The following is a 19,607-nucleotide window of genomic DNA, read 5'->3' as shown; positions in this document are numbered from 1 at the left end:
GCTGTTACGGGGGTCCATATGACTATCGCTATTATATGGGTCCCTGTGACCATCGCTCTAATGGGGGTCCCTATGACTATTGATGTTAGGGGGTGCATATGACTCGCTGTTACGGGGGTCCCTGTGACTAATGCTGTTACGGGGGTGCATATGACTATTGCTGTTATGGGGGTCCCTGTAACCATCGCTCTAATGGGGGTGCATATGACTATCGCTGTTACGGGGGTCCATATGACTATCACTGTTATATGGGTCCCTGTGACAATCGCTCTTATTGGGGTCCCTGTGACTATTGCTGTTATGGGGGTCCCTATACCTATTTCTGTTATTGGGGTCCCTGTGGCTATTGCTGTTATTGGGGTCCTTGTGACTATTGCTGTTATGGGGGTCGCTGTGACTATTCCTTTTATGGGGTCCCTGTGACTATTGCTTTTAAGGGGGTCCCTGTGACTATTCCTTTTATGGGGGTCCCTGTGACTATCGCTGTTATGGGGGTCCCTATGACAAATATTGCTACTGGGGGCCATATGACTATAACTGTTATGGGGGTCCCTGTGACAATCGCTCTTATTGGAGTCCCTGTGACTATTGCTGTTATGGGGGTCCCTGTGACTATTGCTGTAAAGGGGGTCCCAGTGACTATTGCTTTTAACGGGGTCTCAGTAACTATTGCTTTTAAGGGGGTCCCTGTGACTATTGCTGTTATGGGGTCCCTGTGACTATTGCTGTTATGGGGTCCCTGTGACTATTGCTGTTATTGGGGTCTCTGTGACTATTGCTGTTATTGGGGTCTCTGTGACTATTGCTGTTATGGGGTCCCTGTGACTATTGCTGTTACGGGGTCCCTGTGACTAATGCTGTTATGGGGTCCCTGTGACTATTGCTGTTATGGGGGCCCCTGTGACTATGGCTGTTACGGGGGTGCATATGACTATCACTGTTATGGGGGTCCCTGTGACTATCGCTGTTACGGGGGTGCATATGACTCGCTGTTATGGGGGTCCCTATGACTATTGCTGTTATGGGGGTCCCTGTGACTATTGCTGTAATGGGGGTCCCTGTGACTATTCCTTTTATGGGGGTCCCTGTGACTATTGCTGTTATGGGGGTCCCTATGACTATTGCTGTTATGGGGGTCCCTGTGACTATTGCTGTAATGGGGGTCCCTGTGACTATTGCTTTTATGGGGGTCCCTGTGACTATTGTTGTTATGGGGGTCCCTGTGACTATTGCTGTTATGGGGGTCCCTGTGACTATTGCTGTTACGGAGGGGTCCCTGTGACTATATCTGTTATGGGGGTCCCTGTGACTAATGCTGTTAAGGGGGTGCATATGACTATCGCTGTTATGGGGGTCCCTGTGACTAATGCTGTTACGGGGGTGCATATGACTATCGCTGTTCCGGGGGCCCCTGTGACTACTGCTGTTCCGGGGGCCCCTGTGACTATTGCTGTAGCGGGGGCCCCTTTGACTATTGCTGTTATTGGGGTCCCTTTGACTATTGTTGTTATGGGGGTCACTGTGACTATTGCTGTTACGGAGGGGTCCCTGTGACTATATCTGTTATGGGGGTCCCTGTGACTAATGCTGTTAGGGGGGTGCATATGACTCGCTGTTATGGGGGTCCATGTGACTATTGCTGTTATGGGGGTCCCTGTGAACATCACTCTAATGGGGGTCCCTATGACTATTGATTGTCCTATGCATATCACAGTTATGAGGGACCCTGTGACTATATCTGTTATGGGGGTCCCTGTGACTATTGCTGTTATGGGGTCCCTGTGACTATTGCTGTTATGGGGTCCCTGTGACTATTGCTGTTATGGGGGTCCCTGTGACTATATCTGTTATGGGGGTACCTGTGGGTATTGCTGTTATTGGGGTCCCTGTGACTATTGCTGTTATGGGGTCCCTCTGACTATTCCTTTTATGGGGGTCCCTGTGACTATCACTGTTATGGGGGTCCCTATGACTATCGCTGTTATGGGGTCCCTGTGACTATTGCTGTTATGGGGGTCCCTGTGGGTATTGCTGTTATGGGGTCCCTGTGGGTATTGCTGTTATGGGGGTCCCTGTGACTATTGCTGTTAAGGGGTTTCCTGTGATTTTGCTGTTACGGGGGTCCCTGCGCCTATCGCTGTTACGGGGGGTCCCTGCGCCTATCGCTCTTACGGGGGTCCCTGCGCCTATCGCTGTTACAAGGGTCCCTGTGACTATCGCTGTTATGGAGGTCCCTGTGACTATCGCTGTTATGGGGTCCCTGTTACTATTGCTGTTATGGGGTCCCTGTGACTATTACTGTTATGGGGGTCCCTGTGACTAATGCTGTCACGGGGGTGCATATGACTATCGCTGTTACGGGGGTCCCTGCGCCTATCGCTGTTACGGGGGTGCATATGACTCGCTGTTATGGGGGTCCCTGTGACTAATGCTGTTATGGGGGTCCCTGTGACTAATGCTGTTATGGGGGTCCCTGTGACTATTGCTGTTATGGGGGTCCCTGTGACTAATGCTGTTACGGGGGTGCATATGACAATTGTTTCTACGGGGGTCCATATGACTATAGCTGTTATTGGGGTCCCTGTGACCATCACTCTAATGGGGGTCCCTGTGACTATTGCTGTTATGGGGGTCCCTGTGACTATTGTTGTTATGGGGTCCCTGTGACTATTGCTGTTATGGAGTCCCTGTGACTATTGCTGATATGGTGGTCCCTGTGACTATTGTTGTTATGGGGTCCCTGTGACTATTGCTGTTATGGGGGTCCCTATGACAATTGTTTCTACGGGGGTCCATATGACTATTGCTGTTATGGGGGTCCCTGTGACTATTGCTTTTAAGGGGGTCCCTGTGACTATTGCTGTTATGGGGTTACCTGTGACTATTGCTGTTTCGGTGGCCCCTGTGACTATTGCTGTTTTGGGGGTCCCTGTGACTATTGCTGTCATGGTGGTCCCTGTGACTATTGCTGTTATGGGGTCCCTGTGACTATTGCTGTCATGGTGGTCCCTGTGACTATTGCTGTCATGGTGGTCCCTGTGACTATCGCTGTTATGGGGTCCCTGTGACTATCGCTGTTATGGGGTCCCTGTGACTATCGCTGTTATGGGCTCCCTGTGACTATTGCTATTATGGGGGTCCCTGTGACTTGATATTAGGGGGGTCCCTGCGACTATTGCTGTTATGGGGTCCCTGGGACTATTGCTGTTATGGAGTCCCTGTGACTATTGCTGTTATGGGGGTCCCTGCGACTGTTGCTGTTATGGGTTCCCTGGGACTATTGCTGTTATGGGGGTCCCTGTGACTATTGCTGTTATGGGGTCCCTGGGACTATCGCTGTTATGGGGTCCCTGTGACTATCGCTGTTATGGGGTCCCTGTGACTATCGCTGTTATGGGGATCCTGTGACTATTGCTGTTTTGGGGGTCCCTGTGACTATTGCTGTTATGGGGGTCCCTGTGACTTTTGCTGTTGAGGGGTTCCCTGTGACTATTGCTGTTATGGGGTCCCTGTGACTATCGCTGTTATGGGGGTCCCTGTGACTATTGCTGTTATGGGGTCCCTGTGACTATTGCTGTTACGGGGGTCCCTGTGACTTGATATTAGGGGGGTCCCTGCGACTATTGCTGTTATGGGGTCCCTGGGACTTTTGCTGTTATGGAGTCCCTGGGACTATCGCTGTTATGGGGGTCCCTGTGACTATTGCTGTTATGGGGGTCCCTGTTACTATTGCATTTATGGGGGTCCCTGGGACTATTGCTGTTATGGGGTCCCTGTGACTATTGCTGTTACGGGGGTCCCTGTGACTTGATATTAGGGGGGTCCCTGTGACTATTGTTGTTATGGGGGTCCCTGTGACTATTGCTGTTATGGGGTCCCTGTGACTATTGCTGTTATGGGGTCCCTGTGACTATTGCTGTTACGGGGGTCCCTGTGACTTGATATTAGGGGGGTCCCTGTGACTATTGCTGTTATGGGGTCCCTGGGACTATTGCTATTATGGGGTCCCTGTGACTATTGCTGTTATGGGGTCTCTGTGACTATTGCTGTTATGGGGTCCCTGTGACTATTGCTGTTATGGGGGTCCCTGTGACTATTGCTGTTATGGGGTCTCTGTGACTATTGCTGTTATGGGGGTCCCTGTGACTATTGCTGTTATGGGGGTCCCTGTGACTATTGCTGTTACGGGGGTCCCTGTGACTTGATATTAGGGGGGTCCCTGTGACTATCGCTGTTATGGGGGTCCCTGTGACTATTGCTGTTATGGGGTCCCTGTGACTATTGCTGTTATGGGGGTCCCTGTGACTATTGCTGTTATGGGGTCCCTGTGACTATTGCTGTTATGGGGTCTCTGTGACTATTGCTGTTATGGGGTCCCTGTGACTATTGCTGTTATGGGGGTCCCTGTGACTATTGCTGTTATAGGGTCTCTGTGACTATTGCTGTTATGGGGGTCCCTGTGACTATTGCTGTTATGGGGTCCCTGTGACTATTGCTGTTATGGGGTCCCTGTGACTATTGCTGTTATGGGGTCTCTGTGACTATTGCTGTTACGGGGGTCCCTGTGACTTGATATTAGGGGGGTCCCTGTGACTATCGCTGTTATGGGGGTCCCTGTGACTATTGCTGTTATGGGGTCCCTGTGACTATTGCTGTTACGGGGGTCCCTGTGACTTGATATTAGGGGGTTCTGTGACTATTGCTGTTATGGGGGTCCCTGTGACTTGATATTAGGGGGGTCCCTGTGACGATTGCTGTTATGGGGGTCCCTGTGACTATTGCTGTTATGGAGTCCCTGTGACTATTGCTGTAATGGGCTCCCTGTGACTATTGCTGTTATGGGGGTCCCTGTGACTATTGCTGTTATGGGGTCCCTGTGACTATTGCTGTTACGGGGGTCCCTGTGACTTGATATTAGGGGGGTCCCTGCGACTATTGCTGTTATGGGGTCCCTGGGACTTTTGCTGTTATGGAGTCCCTGGGACTATCGCTGTTATGGGGGTCCCTGTGACTATTGCTGTTATGGGGGTCCCTGTTACTATTGCATTTATGGGGGTCCCTGGGACTATTGCTGTTATGGGGTCCCTGTGACTATTGCTGTTACGGGGGTCCCTGTGACTTGATATTAGGGGGGTCCCTGTGACTATTGTTGTTATGGGGGTCCCTGTGACTATTGCTGTTATGGGGTCCCTGTGACTATTGCTGTTATGGGGTCCCTGTGACTATTGCTGTTACGGGGGTCCCTGTGACTTGATATTAGGGGGGTCCCTGTGACTATTGCTGTTATGGGGTCCCTGGGACTATTGCTATTATGGGGTCCCTGTGACTATTGCTGTTATGGGGTCTCTGTGACTATTGCTGTTATGGGGTCCCTGTGACTATTGCTGTTATGGGGGTCCCTGTGACTATTGCTGTTATGGGGTCTCTGTGACTATTGCTGTTATGGGGGTCCCTGTGACTATTGCTGTTATGGGGGTCCCTGTGACTATTGCTGTTATGGGGTCTCTGTGACTATTGCTGTTATGGGGGTCCCTGTGACTATTGCTGTTATGGGGGTCCCTGTGACTATTGCTGTTACGGGGGTCCCTGTGACTTGATATTAGGGGGGTCCCTGTGACTATCGCTGTTATGGGGGTCCCTGTGACTATTGCTGTTATGGGGTCCCTGTGACTATTGCTGTTATGGGGGTCCCTGTGACTATTGCTGTTATGGGGTCCCTGTGACTATTGCTGTTATGGGGTCTCTGTGACTATTGCTGTTATGGGGTCCCCTTTGACTATTGCTGTTATGGGGGTCCCTGTGACTATTGCTGTTATAGGGTCTCTGTGACTATTGCTGTTATGGGGGTCCCTGTGACTATTGCTGTTATGGGGTCCCTGTGACTATTGCTGTTATGGAGTCCCTGTGACTATTGCTGTTATGGGGTCCCTGTGACTATTGCTGTTATGGGGTCTCTGTGACTATTGCTGTTACGGGGGTCCCTGTGACTTGATATTAGGGGGGTCCCTGTGACTATCGCTGTTATGGGGGTCCCTGTGACTATTGCTGTTATGGGGTCCCTGTGACTATTGCTGTTACGGGGGTCCCTGTGACTTGATATTAGGGGGTTCTGTGACTATTGCTGTTATGGGGGTCCCTGTGACTTGATATTAGGGGGGTCCCTGTGACGATTGCTGTTATGGGGGTCCCTGTGACTATTGCTGTTATGGAGTCCCTGTGACTATTGCTGTAATGGGCTCCCTGTGACTATTGCTGTTATGGGGGTCCCTGTGACTATTGCTGTTATGGGGTCCCTGTGACTATTGCTGTTACGGGGGTCCCTGTGACTTGATATTAGGGGGTTCTGTGACTATTGCTGTTATGGGGGTCCCTGTGACTTGATATTAGGGGGGTCCCTGTGACGATTGCTGTTATGGGGGTCCCTGTGACTATTGCTGATATGGGGTCCCTGTGACTATTGCTGTAATGGGCTCCCTGTGACTATTGCTGTTACGGTGGTCCCTGTGACTTGATATTAGGGGGGTCCCTGTGACTATCACTGTTATGGGGTCCCTGTGACTATTGCTGTTATGGGGTCCCTGTGACTATTGCGGTTATGGGGTCCCTGGGACTATTGCTATTATGGAGTCCCTGTGACTATTGCTATTATGGGGTCCCTGTGACTATTGCTGTTATGGGGTCCCTGTGACTATTGCTGTTATGGGGTCCCTGTGACTATTGCTGTTACGGGGGTCCCTGTAACTTGATATTAGGGGGGTCCCTGTGACTATTTCTGTTATGGGGTCCCTGTGACTATTGCTGTTATGGGGGTCCCTGTGACTATTGCTATTATGGAGTCCCTGTAACTATTGCTGTTATGGGGTCCCTGTGACTATTGCTGTTATGGGGTCCCTGTGACTGTTGCTGTTATGGGGTCCCTGTGACTGTTGCTGTTAAGGGGTTCCCTGTGACTATTGCTGTTATGGGGTCCCTGTGACTATCGCTGTTATGGGGGTCCCTGTGACTATTGCTGTTATGGGGTCCCTGTGACTATTGCTGTTATGGGGGTCCCTGTGACTATCGCTGTTATGGGGTCCCTGTGACTATTGCTGTTACGGGGGTCCCTGTGACTTGATATTAGGGGGGTCCCTGTGACTATTGCTATTATGGAGTCCCTGTGACTATTGCTGTTATGGGGTCCCTGTGACTATTGCTGTTATGGGGTCCCTGTGACTATCGCTGTTATGGGGTCCCTGTGACTATCGCTGTTATGGGGTCCCTGCGACTATTGCTGTTATGGGGTCCCTGTGACTATTGCTGTTATGGGGTCCCTGTGACTATTGCTGATATGGGGTCCCTGTGACTATTGCTGATATGGTGGTCCCTGTGACTATCGCTGTTATGGGGTTCCCTGTGAGTATTGTTGTTATGGGGGTCCCTGCGCCTAACGCTGTTATGGGGGTCCCTGTGACTATCGCTGTTACGGGGGTCCCTGCGACTATTGCTGTTATGGGGTCCCTGTGACTATTGCTGTTATGGGGTCCCTGTGACTATCGCTGTTATGGGGTCCCTGTGACTATTGCTGTTTTGGGGGTCCCTGTGACTATCGCTGTTACGGGGGTCCCTGTGACTATCGCTGTTATGGGGTCCCTGTGGGTATTGCTGTTATGGGGGTCCCTGTGACTATTGCTGTTATGGTGGCCCCTGTGACTATTGCTGTTATGGGGGTCCCTGTGACTATTGCTGTTATGGGGTCCCAGTGACTATTGCTGTTATGGAGTCCCTGTGACTATTGCTGTTATGGGTTCCCTGTGACTATTGCTGTTATGGGGGTCTCTGTGACTATTGCTGTTATGGGGTTCCTGTGACTATTGCTGTTATGGGGGTCCCTGTGACTATTGCTTTTAAGGAGGTCCCTGTGACTATTGCTATTATGAGGGTCCCTGTGACTTTTGCTGATATGTTGGTCCCTGTGACTTTTGCTGATATGGTGGTCCATGTGACTATTGCTGTTATGGGGGTCCCTGTGACTATTGCTGTTATTGGGGTCCCTGTGACTATTGCTTTTAAGGGGGTCCCTGTGACTATTGCTTTTAAGGAGGTCCCTGTGACTATTGCTATTATGAGGGTCCCTGTGACTTTTGCTGATATGTTGGTCCATGTGACTATTGCTGTTATGGGGGTCCCTGTGACTTTTGCTGATATGGTGGTCCATGTGACTATTGCTGTTATGGGGGTCCCTGTGACTATTGCTGTTATTGGGGTCCCTGCGACTATTGCTTTTAAGGGGGTCCCTGCGACTATTGCTTTTAAGGAGGTCCCTGTGACTATTGCTGATATGGTGGTCCCTGTGACTATTGCTGTTATGGGGGTCCCTGTGACTATTGCTGTTATGGGGTCCCTGTGACTTTTGCTGATATGGTGGTCCCTGTGACTATTGCTGTTATGGGGGTCCCTGTGACTATTGCTGATATGTTGGTCCCTGTGACTTTTGCTGATATGGTGGTCCCTGTGACTATTGCTGTTATGGGGGTCCCTGTGACTATTGCTGTTATGGGTGTCCCTGTGACTATTGCTGTTATGGGGGTACCTGTTACTATTGCTGTTATGGGGGTCCCTGTGACTATTGCTATTATGGGGGTCCCTGTGACTATTGCTGTTATGGGGTCCCTGCGACTATTTCTTTTAAGGGGGTCTTTGTGACTATTGCTTTAAAGGGTGTCCCTGTGACTATTGCTGTTACGGGGGTCCCTGCGCCTGTCGCTGTTACGGGGGTCCCTGCGCCTGTCGCTGTTACAGGGGTCCCTGCGCCTGTCGCTGTTGCGGGGGTCCCTGCGCCTGTTGCTGTTACGGGGGTCCCTGCGCCTATCGCTGTTACGGGGGTCCCTGCGCCTATCACTGTTACGGGGGTCCCTGCGCCTATCGCTGTTACGGGGGTCCCTGCGCCAATCGCAGTTACAGAGGGGTCCCTGTGACTATTGCTGTTATGGGGTCCCTGTGACTATTGCTGCTATGGGGGTCCCTGTGAATATCGCAGTTATGGGGGTCCCTGTGACTATTGCTGTTATGGGGGTCCCTGTGACTATTGCTGTTATGGGGTCCCAGTGAATATTGCTGTTATGGGGTCCCAGTGACTATTGCTGTTATGGGGTCCCAGTGAATATTGCTGTTATGGGGTCCCTTTGGCTATTGCTGTTATGGGGGTCCCTGTGACTATTGCTGTTATGGGGGTCCCTGTGACTATTGCTGTTATGGGGTCCCTGTGACTATTCCTTTTATGGGGTCCCTGTGACTATCGCTGTTATGGGGGTCACTGTGACTATTGCTGTTATGGGGGTCCCTGTGACTATTGCTGTTATGGTGGCCCCTGTGACTATTGCTGTTATGGGGTCCCTGTGACTATCGCTGTTATGGGGTTCCTGTGACTATTGCTGTTATGGGGTCCCTTTGACTATCGCTGTTATGGGGTTCCTGTGACTATTGCTGTTATGGGGTCCCTGTGACTATCGCTGTTATGGGGTCCCTGTGACTATCGCTGTTATGGGGTCCCTGTGACTATCGCTGTTATGGGGGTCCCTGTGACTATTGCTGTTATGGGGTCTCTGTGACTATCGCTGTTATGGGGTCCCTGTGACTATTGCTGTTAGGGGGGTCCCTGTGACTTGATATTAGGGGGGTCCCTGTGATTATTGCTGTTATGGGGGTCCCTGTGACTATCGCTGTTATGGGGTCCCTGTGACTATTGCTGTTATGGGGTTTCTGTGACTATTGCTGTTACGGGGGTCCCTGTGACTATCGCTGTTATGGGGTCCCTGTGACTATTGCTGTTATGGGGTCTCTGTGACTATTGCTGTTATGGGGTCCCTGTGACTTTATATTAGGGGGGTCCCTGTGACTATCGCTGTTATGGGGGTCCCTGTGACTATTGCTGTTATGGGGTCCCTGTGACTATTGCTGTTACGGGGGTCCCTGTGACTTGATATTAGGGGGGTCCCTGTGACTATTGCTGTTATGGAGTCCCTGTGACTATTGCTGTTATGGGGGTCCCTGTGACTATTGCTGTTATGGGGTCCCTGGGACTATTGGTATTATGGAGTCCCTGTGACTATTGCTGTTATGGGGGTCCCTGTGACTATTGCTGTTATGGGGTCCCTGTGACTATTGCTGTTACGGGGGTCCCTGTAACTTGATATTAGGGGGGGTCCCTGTGACTATTGCTGTTATGGGGTCCCTGGGACTATTGTTATTATGGAGTCCCTGTGACTATTGCTGTTATGGGGGTCCCTGTGACTATTGCTGTTATGGGGGTCCCTGTGACTATTGCTGCTATGGGGTCTCTGTGACTATTGCTGTTACGGGGGTCCCTGTGACTTGATATTAGGGGGGTCCCTGTGACTATCGCTGTTATGGGGTCCCTGTGACTACTGCTGTTATGGAGTCCCTGTGACTATTGCTGTTATGGGGTCCCTGTGACTATTGCTGTTTTGGGGGTGCCTGTGACTATTGCTGTTATGGGGTCCCTGTGACTATTGCTGTTATGGGGTCCCTGCGACTATTGCTGTTACGGGGGTTCCTGTGACTTGATATTAGGGGGGTCCCTGTGACTATTGCTGTTATGGGGTCCCTGGGACTATTGCTATTATGGGGTCTCTGTGACTATTGCTGTTACGGGGGTCCCTGTGACTTGATATTAGGGGGGTCCCTGTGACTATCGCTGTTATGGGGGTCCCTGTGACTATTGCTGTTATGGGGTCCCTGTGACTATTGCTGTTATGGGGTCCCTGTGACTATTGCTGTTATGGGGTCCCTGTGACTATTGCTGTTACGGGTGTCCCTGTGACTTGATATTAGGGGGGTCCCTGTGACTATTGCTGTTATGGGGGGTCCCTGGGACTATTGCTGTTATGGAGTCCCTGTGACTATTGCTGTTATGGGGGTCCCTGTGACTATTGCTTTTATGGGGTCCCTGTGACTATTGTTGTTATGGGGGTCCCTGTGACTATTGCTGTGATGGGGTCCCTGTGACTATCGCTGTTATGGGCTCCCTGTGACTATTGCTATTATGGGGGTCCCTGTGACTTGATATTAGGGGGGTCCCTGCGACTATTGCTGTTATGGGGTCCCTGGGACTATTGCTGTTATGGAGTCCCTGTGACTATTGCTGTTATGGGGGTCCCTGCGACTATTGCTGTTATGGGGGTCCCTGTGACTATCGCTGTTATGGGGGTCCCTGTGACTATTGCTGTTATGGGGTCCCTGTGACTATTGCTGTTATGGGGTCCCTGTGACTATTGCTGTTATGGGGTCCCTGTGACTATCGCTGTTATGGGGTCCCTGTGACTATCGCTGTTATGGGGTCCCTGTGACTATCTCTGTTATGGGGTCCCTGTGACTATTGCTGTTAGGGGGTCCCTGGGACTATTGCATTTATGGGGGTCCCTGGGACTATTGCTGTTAAGGGGATCCTGTGACTACTGCTGTTTTGGGGGTCCCTGTGACTATAGCTGTTATTGGGGTCCCTGTGACTATTGCTGTTAAGGGGATCCTGTGACTATTGCTGTTTTGGGGGTCCCTGTGACTATTGCTGTTATGGGGTCCCTGTGACTATTGCTGTTATGGGGGTCCCTGTGACTTTTGCTGTTATGGGGTCCCTGTGACTATTGCTGTTATGGGGTCCCTGTGACTATTGCTGTTATGGGGGTCCCTGTGACTTTTGCTGTTGAGGGGTTCCCTGTGACTATTGCTGTTATGGGGTCCCTGTGACTATTGCTGTTATGGGGGTCCCTGTGACTTGATATTAGGGGGGTCCCTGCGACTATTGCTGTTATGGGGTCCCTGGGACTATTGCTGTTATGGAGTCCCTGTGACTATTGCTGTTATGGGGTCCCTGTGACTATTGCTGTTATGGGGGTCCCTGTGACTTGATATTAGGGGGGTCCCTGCGACTATTGCTGTTATGGGGTCCCTGGGACTATTGCTGTTATGGAGTCCCTGTGACTATTGCTGTTATGGGGGTCCCTGTGACTATTGCTGTTATGGGGGTCCCTGTGACTATTGCTGTTATGGGGGTCCCTGTTACTATTGCATTTATGGGGGTCCCTGGGACTATTGCTGTTATGGGGTCCCTGTGACTATTGCTGTTACGGGGGTCCCTGTGACTATTGCTGTTATGGGGTCCCTGTGACTATTGCTGCTATGGGGTCCCTGTGACTATTGCTGTTATGGGGGCCTTGGGACTATTGCTATTATGGAGTCCCTGTGACTATTGCTGTTATGGGGGGTCCCTGTGACTATTGCTGTTATGGGGTCCCTGTGACTATTGCTGTTATGGAGTCCCTGTGACTATTGCTGTTATGGGGTCCCTGTGACTATTGCTGTTACGAGGGTCCCTGTGACTATTGCTGTTATGGGGTCCCTGTGACTATTGCTGTTATGGGGTCCCTGTGACTATTGCTGTTATGGGGGTCCCTGTAACTTGATATTAGGGGGGTCCCTGTGACTATTGCTGTTATGGGGGGTCCCTGGGACTATTGCTGTTATGGAGTCCCTGTGACTATTGCTGTTATGGGGGTCCCTGTGACTATTGCTGTTATGGGGGTCCCTGTGACTATTGCTGTTAAGGGGATCCTGTGACTATTGCTGTTTTGGGGGTCCCTGTGACTATTGCTGTTATGGGGTCCCTGTGACTATTGCTGTTATGGAGTCCCTGTGACTATTGCTGTTATGGGGTCCCTGTGACTATTGCTGTTACGAGGGTCCCTGTGACTATTGCTGTTATGGGGTCCCTGTGACTATTGCTGTTATGGGGTCCCTGTGACTATTGCTGTTATGGGGGTCCCTGTAACTTGATATTAGGGGGGTCCCTGTGACTATTGCTGTTATGGGGGGTCCCTGGGACTATTGCTGTTATGGAGTCCCTGTGACTATTGCTGTTATGGGGGTCCCTGTGACTATTGCTGTGATGGGGTCCCTGTGACTATTGCTATTATGGGCGTCCCTGTGACTTGATATTAGGGGGGTCCCTGCGACTATTGCTGTTATGGGGTCCCTGGGACTATTGCTGTTATGGAGTCCCTGTGACTATTGCTGTTATGGGGGTCCCTGCGACTATTGCTGTTATGGGGGTCCCTGTGACTATTGCTGTTATGGCGGTCCCTGTGACTATTGCTGTTATGGGGGTCCCTGGGACTATTGCTGTTATGGGGGTCCCTGTGACTATTGCTGTTATGGCGGTCCCTGTGACTATTGCTGTTATGGGGGTCCCTGCGACTATTGCTGTTATGGGGGTCCCTGTGACTATTGCTGTTATGGGGGTCCCTGGGACTATTGCTGTTATGGGGGTCCCTGGGACTATTGCTGTTATGGGGGTCCCTGGGACTATTGCTGTTATGGGGGTCCCTGTGACTATTGCTGTTATGGCGGTCCCTGTGACTATTGCTGTTATGGGGTCCCTGTGACTATCGCTGTTATGGGGTCCCTGTGACTATCTCTGTTATGGGGTCCCTGTGACCATTGCTGTTAGGGGGGTCCCTGGGACTATTGCATTTATGGGGGTCCCTGTGACTATTGCTGTTAAGGGGATCCTGTGACTATTGCTGTTTTGGGGGTCCCTGTGACTATAGCTGTTATGGGGGTCCCTGTGACTTGAAATTAGGGGGGTCCCTGCGACTATTGCTGTTATGGGGTCCCTGGGACTTTTGCTGTTATGGAGTCCCTGTGACTATTGCTGTTATGGGGGTCCCTGTGACTATTGCTGTTATGGGGGTCCCTGTGACTATTGCTGTTATGGGGGTCCCTGTTACTATTGCATTTATGGGGGTCCCTGGGAGTATTGCTGTTATGGGGTCTTTGTGACTATTGCTGTTACGGGGGTCCCTGTGACTTGATATTAGGGGGGTCCCTGTGACTATTGCTGTTATGGGGTCCTTGGGACTATTGCTATTATGGAGTCCCTGTGACTATTGCTGTTATGGGGGTCCCTGTGACTATTGCTGTTAAGGGAATCCTGTGACTATTGCTGTTTAGGGGGTCCCTGTGACTATTGCTGTTATGGGGGTCCCTGTGACTATTGCTGTTACGGGGGTCCCTGTAACTTGATATTAGGGGGGTCCCTGTGACTATTGTTGTTATGGGGTCCCTGTGACTATTGCTGTTATGGGGGTCCCTGTGACTTTTGCTGTTAAGGGGTTCCCTGTGACTATTGCTGTTATGGGGTCTCTGTGACTATTGCTGTTACGGGGGTCCCTGTGACTTGATATTAGGGGGGTCCCTGTGACTATCGCTGTTATGGGGGTCCCTGTGACTATTGCTGTTATGGGGTCCCTGTGACTATTGCTGTTACGGGGGTCCCTGTGACTTGATATTAGGGGGGTCCCTGTGACTATTGCTGTTATGGGGTCCCTGGGACTATTGCTATTATGGAGTCCCTGTGACTATTGCTGTTATGGGGTCCCTGTGACTATTGCTGTTATGGGGGTCCCTGTGACTATTGCTGTTATGGAGTCCCTGTGACTATTGCTGTTATGGGGTTCCCTGTGACTATTGCTGTTATGGGGTCCCTGTGACTATTGCTGTTACGGGGGTCCCTGTGACTTGATATTAGGGGGGTCCCTGTGACTATTGCTGTTATGGGGTCCCTGGGACTATTGCTATTATGGGGTCCCTGTGACTATTGCTGTTATGGGGTCCCTGTGACTATTGCTGTTATGGGGTCCCTGTGACTATTGCTGTTACGGGGGTCCCTGTAACTTGATATTAGGGGGGTCCCTGTGACTATTGCTGTTATGGGGTCCCTGTGACTATTGCTGTTATGGGGGTCCCTGTGACTTTTGCTGTTAAGGGGTTCCCTGTGACTATTGCTGTTATGGGGGTCCCTGTGACTATTGCTGTTATGGGGGTCTCTGTGACTATTGCTGTTACGGGGGTCCCTGTGACTTGATATTAGGGGGGTCCCTGTGACTATTGCTGTTATGGGGTCCCTGTGACTATTGCTGTTACGGGGGTCCCTGTGACTTGATATTAGGGGGGTCCCTGTGACTATTGCTGTTATGGGGTCCCTGGGACTATTGCTATTATGGAGTCCCTGTGACTATTGCTGTTATGGGGTCCCTGTGACTATTGCTGTTATGGGGTCCCTGTGACTATCGCTGTTATGGGGTCCCTGTGACTATCGCTGTTATGGGGTCCCTGTGACTATTGCTGTTATGGAGGTCCCTGTGACTATTGCTGTTATGGGGGTCCCTGTGACTATTGCTGTTATGGGGGTCCCTGGGACTATTGCTGTTATGGGGTCCCTGTGACTATCGCTGTTATGGGGTCCCTGTGACTATTGCTGTTATGGAGGTCCCTGTGACTATTGCTGTTATGGGGGTCCCTGTGACTATTGCTGTGATGGGGTCCCTGTGACTATCGCTGTTATGGGGTCCCTGTGACTATCGCTGTTATGGGCTCCCTGTGACTATCGCTGTTATGGGGTCCCTGTGATCATTGCTGTAACGGGGGTCCCTGTGACTTGATATTAGGGAGGTCCCTGTGACTATTGCTATTATGGGGGTCCCTATGACTATTGCTGTTATGGGGTCCCTGTGACTATTGCTGTTATGGGGTCCCTGCGACTATTGCTGTTATGGGGTCCCTGCGACTATTGCTGTTATGGGGTCCCTGGGACTATTGCTGTTATGGGGGTCCCTGTGACTATTGCTGTTATGGGGTCTCTGTGACTATTGCTGTTATGGGGTCCCTGTGACTATTGCTGTTATGGGGTCTCTGTGACTATTGCTGTTATGCGGTCCCTGGGACTATTGCTATTATGGGGTCCCTGTGACTATCGCTGTTATGGGGGTCCCTGTGACTATTGCTGTTATGGGGTCCCTGTGACTATTGCTGTTACGGGGGTCCCTGTGACTTGATATTAGGGGGGTCCCTGTGACTATTGCTGTTATGGGGGTCCCTGTGACTATTGCTGTTATGGGGTCTCTGTGACTATTGCTGTTATGGGGTCCCTGTGACTATTGCTGTTATGGGGTCTCTGTGACTATTGCTGTTATGCGGTCCCTGGGACTATTGCTATTATGGGGTCCCTGTGACTATCGCTGTTATGGGGGTCCCTGTGACTATTGCTGTTATGGGGTCCCTGTGACTATTGCTGTTACGGGGGTCCCTGTGACTTGATATTAGGGGGGTCCCTGTGACTATTGCTGTTATGGGGTCCCTGTGACTATCGCTGTTATGGGGTCCCTGCGACTATTGCTGTTATGGGGTCCCTGCGACTATTGCTGTTATGGGGTCCCTGCGACTATTGCTGTTATGGGGTCCCTGTGACTATCGCTGTTATGGGGTCCCTGTGACTATTGCTGTTATGGGGTCCCTGTGACTATTGCTGTTATGGGGTCCCTTTGGCTATTGCTGTTATGGGGGTCCCTGTGACTATTGCTGTTATGGGGGTCCCTGTGACTATTGCTGTGATGGGGTCCCTGTGACTATCGCTGTTATGGGGTCCCTGTGACTATCGCTGTTATGGGCTCCCTGTGACTATTGCTATTATGGGGTCCCTGTGATCATTGCTGTAACGGGGGTCCCTGTGACTTGATATTAGGGGGGTCCCTGTGACTATTGCTGTTATGGGGGTCCCTATGACTATTGCTGTTATGGGGTCCCTGTGACTATTGCTGTTATGGGGGTCCCTGTGACTATTGCTGTTATGGGGGTCCCTGTGACTATTGCTGTTATGGGGGTCCCTGCGACTATTGCTGTTATGGGGTCCCTGGGACTATTGCTATTATGGGGTCCCTGTGACTATCGCTGTTATGGGGGTCCCTGTGACTATTGCTGTTATGGGGTCCCTGTGACTATTGCTGTTACGGGGGTCCCTGTGACTTGATATTAGGGGGGTCCCTGTGACTATTGCTGTTATGGGGTCCCTGCGACTATTGCTGTTATGGGGTCCCTGCGACTATTGCTGTTATGGGGTCCCTGCGACTATTGCTGTTATGGGGTCCCTGTGACTATCGCTGTTATGGGGTCCCTGTGACTATTGCTGTTATGGGGTCCCTGTGACTATTGCTGTTATGGGGTCCCTTTGGCTATTGCTGTTATGGGGGTCCCTGTGACTATTGCTGTTATGGGGGTCCCTGTGACTATTGCTGTTATGGGGTCCCTGTGACTATTCCTTTTATGGGGTCCCTGTGACTATTGCTGTTATGGGGTCCCTGTGACTATCGCTGTTATGGGGGTCACTGTGACTATTGCTGTTATGGGGGTCCCTGTGACTATTGCTGTTATGGTGGCCCCTGTGACTATTGCTGTTATGGGGTCCCTGTGACTATCGCTGTTATGGGGTTCCTGTGACTATTGCTGTTATGGGGTCCCTTTGACTATCGCTGTTATGGGGTTCCTGTGACTATTGCTGTTATGGGGTCCCTGTGACTATCGCTGTTATGGGGTCCCTGTGACTATCGCTGTTATGGGGTCCCTGTGACTATCGCTGTTATGGGGGTCCCTGTGACTATTGCTGTTATGGGGTCTCTGTGACTATCGCTGTTATGGGGTCCCTGTGACTATTGCTGTTAGGGGGGTCCCTGTGACTTGATATTAGGGGGGTCCCTGTGATTATTGCTGTTATGGGGGTCCCTGTGACTATCGCTGTTATGGGGTCCCTGTGACTATTGCTGTTATGGGGTTTCTGTGACTATTGCTGTTACGGGGGTCCCTGTGACTATCGCTGTTATGGGGTCCCTGTGACTATTGCTGTTATGGGGTATCTGTGACTATTGCTGTTATGGGGTCCCTGTGACTTGATATTAGGGGGGTCCCTGTGACTATCGCTGTTATGGGGGTCCCTGTGACTATTGCTGTTATGGGGTCCCTGTGACTATTGCTGTTACGGGGGTCCCTGTGACTTGATATTAGGGGGGTCCCTGTGACTATTGCTGTTATGGGGTCCCTGGGACTATTGCTATTATGGAGTCCCTGTGACTATTGCTGTTATGGGGTCCCTGTGACTATTGCTGTTATGGGGGTCCCTGTGACTATTGCTGTTATGGGGTCCCTGGGACTATTGGTATTATGGAGTCCCTGTGACTATTGCTGTTATGGGGGTCCCTGTGACTATTGCTGTTATGGGGTCTCTGTGACTATTGCTGTTACGGGGGTCCCTGTGACTTGATATTAGGGGGGTCCCTGTGACTATCGCTGTTATGGGGTCCCTGTGACTACTGCTGTTATGGAGTCCCTGTGACTATTGCTGTTATGGAGTCCCTGTGACTATTGCTGTTTTGGGGGTGCCTGTGACTATTGCTGTTATGGGGTCCCTGTGACTATTGCTGTTATGGGGTCCCTGCGACTATTGCTGTTACGGGGGTTCCTGTGACTTGATATTAGGGGGGTCCCTGTGACTATTGCTGTTATGGGGGTCCCTGTGACTTGATATTAGGGGGGTCCCTGCGACTATTGCTGTTATGGGGTCCCTGGGACTATTGCTGTTATGGAGTCCCTGTGACTATTGCTGTTATGGGGGTCCCTGTTACTATTGCATTTATGGGGGTCCCTGGGACTATTGCTGTTATGGGGTCCCTGTGACTATTGCTGTTACGGGGGTCCCTGTGACTTGATATTAGGGGGGTCCCTGTGACTATTGCTGTTATGGGGTCCTTGGGACTATTGCTATTATGGAGTCCCTGTGACTATTGCTGTTATGGGGGGTCCCTGTGACTATTGCTGTTATGGGGTCCCTTGGACTATTGCTATTATGGAGTCCCTGTGACTATTGCTGTTATGGGGGTCCCTGTGACTATTGCTGTTATGGGGGGTCCCTGTGACTATTGCTGTTATGGGGTCCCTTGGACTATTGCTATTATGGAGTCCCTGTGACTATTGCTGTTATGGGGGTCCCTGTGACTATTGCTGTTAAGGGGATCCTGTGACTATTGCTGTTATGGGGGTCCCTGTGACTATTGCTGTTATGGGGGGTCCCTGTGACTATTGCTGTTATGGGGTCCCTTGGACTATTGCTATTATGGAGTCCCTGTGACTATTGCTGTTATGGGGGGTCCCTGTGACTATTGCTGTTATGGGGTCCCTTGGACTATTGCTATTATGGAGTCCCTGTGACTATTGCTGTTATGGGGTCCCTGGGACTATTGCTGTTATGGAGTCCCTGTGACTATTGCTGTTATGGGGGTCCCTGTTACTATTGCATTTATGGGGGTCCCTGGGACTATTGCTGTTATGGGGTCCCTGTGACTATTGCTGTTACGGGGGTCCCTGTGACTTGATATTAGGGGGGTCCCTGTGACTATTGCTGTTATGGGGTCCTTGGGACTATTGCTATTATGGAGTCCCTGTGACTATTGCTGTTATGGGGGGTCCCTGTGACTATTGCTGTTATGGGGTCCCTTGGACTATTGCTATTATGGAGTCCCTGTGACTATTGCTGTTATGGGGGTCCCTGTGACTATTGCTGTTATGGGGGGTCCCTGTGACTATTGCTGTTATGGGGTCCCTTGGACTATTGCTATTATGGAGTCCCTGTGACTATTGCTGTTATGGGGTCCCTGTGACTATTGCTGTTATGGGGTCCCTGTGACTATTGCTGTTATGGGGGTCCCTGTGACTATTGCTGTTATGGGGTC

At 51.1% G+C, this 19,607-nt stretch overlaps 1 long non-coding RNA gene across 1 annotated transcript in view; it reads left to right on the top strand.

Moving 5' to 3' along the window:
- LOC136627248 (uncharacterized) overlaps positions 1-19,607 on the top strand; it is a 137,561-nt gene that overhangs the window by 1,955 nt on the left and 115,999 nt on the right. The gene's annotated exons all lie outside the window — the stretch shown is intronic.

Source organism: Eleutherodactylus coqui, chromosome 5, assembly GCF_035609145.1.
Source record: "Eleutherodactylus coqui strain aEleCoq1 chromosome 5, aEleCoq1.hap1, whole genome shotgun sequence".
Lineage (NCBI taxonomy): Eukaryota > Metazoa > Chordata > Amphibia > Anura > Eleutherodactylidae > Eleutherodactylus > Eleutherodactylus coqui.
This window is presented reverse-complemented; position numbering and strand designations above follow the sequence as displayed.